At 37.7% G+C, this 6000-nt stretch overlaps 1 long non-coding RNA gene across 1 annotated transcript in view; it reads left to right on the top strand.

The window, feature by feature from the left end:
• The first annotated feature begins 475 nt into the window (after window positions 1-475).
• The window catches only part of LOC125483490, a 21897-nt gene continuing 16372 nt past the window's right edge, over window positions 476-6000 (top strand). Inside the window, exon 1 of the long non-coding RNA XR_007262456.1 lies at window positions 476-1232. This is a non-coding gene — a long non-coding RNA (uncharacterized LOC125483490). The remainder of the gene's footprint in view (window positions 1233-6000) is intronic.

Below are 6000 nucleotides of genomic sequence, written 5' to 3'. Positions count from 1 at the left end.
CAGGAAGGCTGACGTTTCGGGCCTAGACCATTCTTCAGCCTTCCTGCTCCTCTGATGCTGCTTGGCCTGCTGTGTTCATCCAGCTCTACACCTTGTTATCACTGAATTTACATGGTCAGCAAAATAAATAAACTGGATGGATTCAGAATTGCCAATTGATTTTGTTTCAGATTACTGACAGTTTGGGCATTAAAAATTGTCATTAAATGCCAATATTTGACTAAAATGTACAACAAATTTTATGCCAAATTATGATTGCAATAAAGATGTTGTTGTTGGTAGCATCAAATGATCTATTAATGATCTATACTGAACAGGCATTGGAATAAGTTTTGTTAGATGCTTGTATCTGAAGTGTTTATTTAGATTGATCACATTGCAGTACTTTTTAAAATGATATAATGGATAATTTAACATTGTCTTCATTACTGTGGAACTGGATCAAAATGCCCTTAGTGCTTACCTATAATTTAACAACTGAAGCAGGAATGTTTATATACAACAACAGCAAAATAAAACTCAACATTTATAAAACACATTTAAGGTAATGTAGATTTTACAGAATATCTTAAAGGAAGAAGTAAAGTGGAAAGGTGTTATGAGATGTCCCAGAGCTTAGGGCCTAGGCAACTGTAAACTTACAATGGGGAAGTGATTAAAATTGGGGCTGCTCATGGGACCAGATTTAATTAGCAGAGATATTTGTGTGAAGAGGGTTGTGGGGCTGGTGGAGATTACACAGACAGGGACTGAATATTTTAAAAGAAGGCATTGTTTGATCAATATAGGTGAACAAACACTGAGATAGGTGAAAGAGACTCTGTGTGTTAGGACATGAGTAACAGAGTCTTAGATGACCTCAAATTTACTTCAAGAATGTGGGAGTTGAGCCTGCAGTATGTTGAGTAGTCAACCCTAGAGGTGCAGAAAATGAGAATAAGGAATTTAACAGCAGGTGAGATGAAGCATGGTGAATTCAGGCAATGTTAAGGGAGCAGAGATAGGCAGTCTTAGCAATAATGTGACTGTGCGGTCAGCAAAATTATGAACAGTGTAGTTTAGTCTCAAAGCGTTGCCAGGAGAAAGGATGGTTTCAGTAGCTTGGGATTCAGTGACTGAAACGAATGTTTTTTTTTCAGAAATTTAATTGGAACAAATTTCTGTTCATTCAGGAATGCTCGTTTGAGAAGCAGTCTGATAATTCAGCAGAAATGGAAGGGTGGACTGATGTGGTAAGTTAGAACTGATAGCATTAGTTTACATATGCATGTTGCTGGCTATGTTTTCAGATGTTGCTGGAGGTCAGCATGTAGATGGGAAACAGGAGACTGACAAGGATAAATCCTTATAGGACGCCAGAGCTAATAACAGGTGGCAGGAAGAGAGGTCATTGGAAGTGATATTTTCATATATGATTAGATTAAAAAGGTCATTTCTGTTGGTCTAATCTTCCTCTCAGCTGGGATTTTCATAATCACGACTAGATGGAAACAAACAATTGGTAAACATAAAACAAAACTTTCTACAAAACTTGATAAACTTGTTTCTATTTAAATTCCAGCTTAAATATTAGTGAAAAATAGATTTAAATATCTGGGTAATTAATCTATATTGGTTAAATCTTAGAGTAAAACATAGTAATGCACAACTTCCCCTCCATCATATTAGCAAATATTGTTAATGTTTCAGAGATAGTAGGAACTTTTTCTGAAGAAGGGTCTAGGCCCGAAACATCAGCCTTCTTGCTCCTCTGATGCTGCTTGGCCTGCTGTGTTCATCCAGCTCTACACCTTGTTAATGTTTCTCTTATTTTCAGGTTTTATTGCTGCCTCCTTTAAATCTACCACTTTCACTCTCTTCTAATAATAGCAACTGTTGACACCATTATTATTATTGCAAACTACTGCCCATCTCCATAATCCCATTCCTCACCAAAGCCCTTCAGTTCAATGGCACCATAGTGTCACTCTCTCATTAGAGACGACTGGTGGTGGTTTAACCCATGGGTCGCCATACTTCAGGCGAGTATGAGAGGTTAGACTTTCATGGTAACCATAGCCAGTACAAGAACTGAGCCCACACAGTTGGCATCATTTTGCATCACAGACCAGCTGTCCAGCCAACTGAGCTAACTGACCCATAATTAGATCCATAAGAATGGAATCCTGCAATTGTAATCCAACCCAGTTGGACAACAGTAAAGAGGCATTGGTGGAGGATGATGTGGTCAAACATGTCAAAGTCTCAGACAGGCTAGGAAGGAAGTGGGATAGTTTACGTTTTCCCCAATTACATTGGATATCATCTTGAGTTTGATAACAATCGTTGCTATCAAGGATTGAAATCTGATTAGAGAAATTCAAATTTGGAGTTCTGGAAGAAAGGAATTGATTTGGAAGATACCAATAAATTGGTCTTTGGAGAGGAATGGAACTATGGAGATGGTACTAATTTGCAATGATAATGATGGTGGTCAAGAGTGGTGTTTTTTATACGAAGGTAAAAATGGCAGATTTAAAAGAGAGAGCAATAAAGCCTGAAAATAAGAGGAACATTAACAATATTTGCTAAAATGACGGAGGGGAAGTTGTGCATTACTATACTTTAGTGCAAGTCTTAACCAGTATAGAGTAATTACTCAGATATTTAAATACATTATTCGCTAATGTTTAAACTGGAATTTAAATAGGAACAAGTTTATCAACTGGTATTTTTGTACGAAGTTTTGTTTTTATGTTTACCAATTGATTGTTTCCATCTAGTGGTGATTATAAAAATCCTAGCTGAGAGGAAAATTAGACCAACGGAGATGATCCCAAAAATATGCCTAGTTAAATTGGTGAAAAATGGACAGTTAATAAAACCAGAGTAAAGCAAATGGCTTTTTCTTGTCCTTTGATACTTTGAATGTTCAGACTTTTCATTTTTGGATGACTAATTACTGCATAAGTGTTAAGGATTATTTGATGTCTTGACACAGACACACCCATAATTTGAATGACATTTTGATGAAAGATACTTAGATGAAAGATTCTTAGTTATTCTTAATTTAGAAGATAAGAACTTCCAAAGAGCGCAACTAAATGTTTTGCAATTTTTTCAGATAATTTATTGAACACCAGACCAGCAGAAACAAAATTCGGCTGAAAATGTTGTTCACTTTCATCCATTTATTTCTTATGCAAATATTGACCTATGATACTCAGGCAGCCAGTCCAGACATGATAGGCTGAATGGCTGCCCTCTACAACACAATAATTCTGTGATTCTGATACACCAAATGCCTTTGTCTACCTATTTACTCATCCCCATGACTCGTTATACCTGCGTTACCACTCTATGCCATTTAATCATCCTGCAGTTGGGCAACACAAATCTTCTAATGGTTTCATGTGAACAGGCACCCTGAAACACCTGGCACCATTTTGTTACTCCAGACATTTCCTTTTTTTGGACATTTTCCTGACAACTTTGCCAGCCTCAATTGGTTTATGCAGTTTTTACACACAAGCATGCATTCTCACAATCCTAAAAATAATTATCTCTCCTCAAAGGTGCCACCTTTAGTGCCAAGGAGCTACTTTCCCTCCTGGGGTTGGTTTAGCTCAGTTGGTTGTATGATTGGTTTGTGAAGCAGTGAGATACCAACTGTGTAGGTTCAAATCCCATCACCAGTTGTGGTTACCATGAAAGAGTCCCTTTCTCAACCTTTCCCCTTGCATGAGGTACGATGGCCCTAAGTTTAAATCACCTCCAGACATCTCTCTCTAACAAGAGAGCAGCCCCATGGTCTGGTAAGACTATGGCGACACAACAACAACTTTCCCTCTTCAAAAGGGGAGATGTATAAAGCATTTCTCCAGCTCTCACCCCTCACAATGGTAAGGGAAAGAAATCACTACTTCTAGGATGAAGTCAATGAAAAGAACAATTGTGCTAAATGGATAGCAACAGTCATGAGAGATTTTAATCTACACATAAATTGGAAAAATCAGAAAGTAGATAGCCTGAAAGAGGAGTTAATGTGCTTTGAAGTTAACCTTTTAGAGCAACATGTTCTGGAAATAGCCAGAGAAGAGATTATACTATCATGGTATTGTGTAATGTAACGAGGTTAATTAATGACTTTATAGTAAAAGCACCCCTCACTTTCAATTATACGTGGACTATTTGAAAAATTCAAGGAAATTGAAAGAACTCAGCATGGTTTTGTGAAAGGGAAATCATGTTTAAACAATTTCCTGGAGTTCTTTGTAGGTATAAAATGCACGATGGTTAAATGGGAGCTTGTGGATGTACTGTACTTGGACTTCCAGAAGGCACTCAACAAGATGCTATATAAAAGGTTATTGTGTATAGTGGTATAGTGGTATAGTGATAACATATAAACAGGGATTAAAAATTGGCTGGTTGGCAGAAAAGAGACAATAGTATAATGTAGTCAGCATTCTGCAAGGACTGTTCATGGTCCACCTATCCATCTATCTACCTCTAATACTTTCTCATTCCTCCATGGCACCTTACCATGGAATTACAGAAGGTGGAACATTTACCCATTCATCTCCTTGTTCACTTTGGCAGGAAGAATGAAAAACCAGATTTTTGCTTAAATGGACAATGACTGGAGAACTCCAAAGCGCATGAGTCACAAAATGCTAGTATCAAGTACAGCGAGTGATTCAGATGGCTAATGGAATACTTTCCTGTATTAAAAGAGGAATTCAACATAAATGTAAGGTTGTTACACTTCAGTTAACCAGGGCATCGGTGAGAACACATCTCCGGTATTGTGTACATTTGGTCTCATTATTTAGGGAAGGATGTAAATCTGTTGGAGACAGTTCAGAGATTTACAAGATTGATACTTGGAATGAACAAGCTTTCTTATGAAGGAAGATTGGGCTGGCAGGACTTGTTTTCATTGGAGGTTAGAAGAGGAGGGGGTGACTTGATTGATGTGTTTAATATCCTAAATGGTTTGTCATGGTGGATGTGGAAACAACGTTTTCTCTTTTGGGTGAGTCCTGAACTTTGGGAGGACTCTTTCAGAATTAGAAGGACAGAGTAAGGAGCATATTTTTCTCTTAGGGGATTGTATGCATTTGGAAATCCCTGCCTCAATAAATGCTGGAGGCTCGGGTTGGGGGGAGAGGTGGTCATTGAATATTTTTAAGGTGGAGGTTGATACATTTTTGTGAGGAAATGGAATCAAAGTGGGTGGGAATGCAGAATTCAAAATACAAACATACCAGCTGTGATGGCAGAGCAGGATCAAGGGACTGAATGACCAGCTTCTGCTCCTATGTTCAGAGTAATTAATTGGAATAGATGAAGGTTAAGCAGAGATCTAATTCAAAATGATGAGAGGTTTTGATGAACAAGAAAGAAGTGTTTCCTCTGATAATTGGGCTGGTCGAATAGGCTTAAAAATTGGTATCATGCTCAATTAAGAACCAAACTGGGTAACAATGGTTTTAGATTTCACAGTATTTAGCTGGAGGTAATGTCTGTTTGTTTATTATTGGATGCTAAGCAAAGCAGTCTGACCAATCAAAGACAGTGGAGGGGTTGCTAGAAGGGAAGGTGACACAGAGCTGACTATGGAATTTGCAGCTTGAACAATGATCCACATAATTTCCTGATGGTTTTTTCTGTGGGAGAGAGAGCATTACAAAATGTTGAGTTCACTAAGATTATTTGATAAAAGTTCAATAGGCTTGCTTGTGTACCAGAATCATTATCAAACTTAATTACAAAGAATTACATAGCTGTATCTTGTGATCCTTTAGAACTGGCGTATAGATTAAATGAAAGCTGGTAAATCTAACAATACAAGCAGGACCGCACTTAATGACAGATAATAATTGCACTTTAACAAAGTGACCTGACTGAAAGAGCCATGCTGCTTAATATGGTTTAAACGGTGCCCTTGTAAATGGTGGGAAGTTATTAGTGCCATTTATCCATTATAAGATACTGTGTGAGGTAAGCAGAACAATA

Source organism: Rhincodon typus, chromosome 1 (genome assembly GCF_021869965.1).
Source record: "Rhincodon typus isolate 14 chromosome 1, sRhiTyp1.1, whole genome shotgun sequence".
In the NCBI taxonomy this organism is placed as follows: Eukaryota; Metazoa; Chordata; class Chondrichthyes; order Orectolobiformes; family Rhincodontidae; genus Rhincodon; species Rhincodon typus.
Note: the sequence above shows the minus strand (reverse complement) of the source record. Positions and strands in the feature narration are given on the sequence as shown.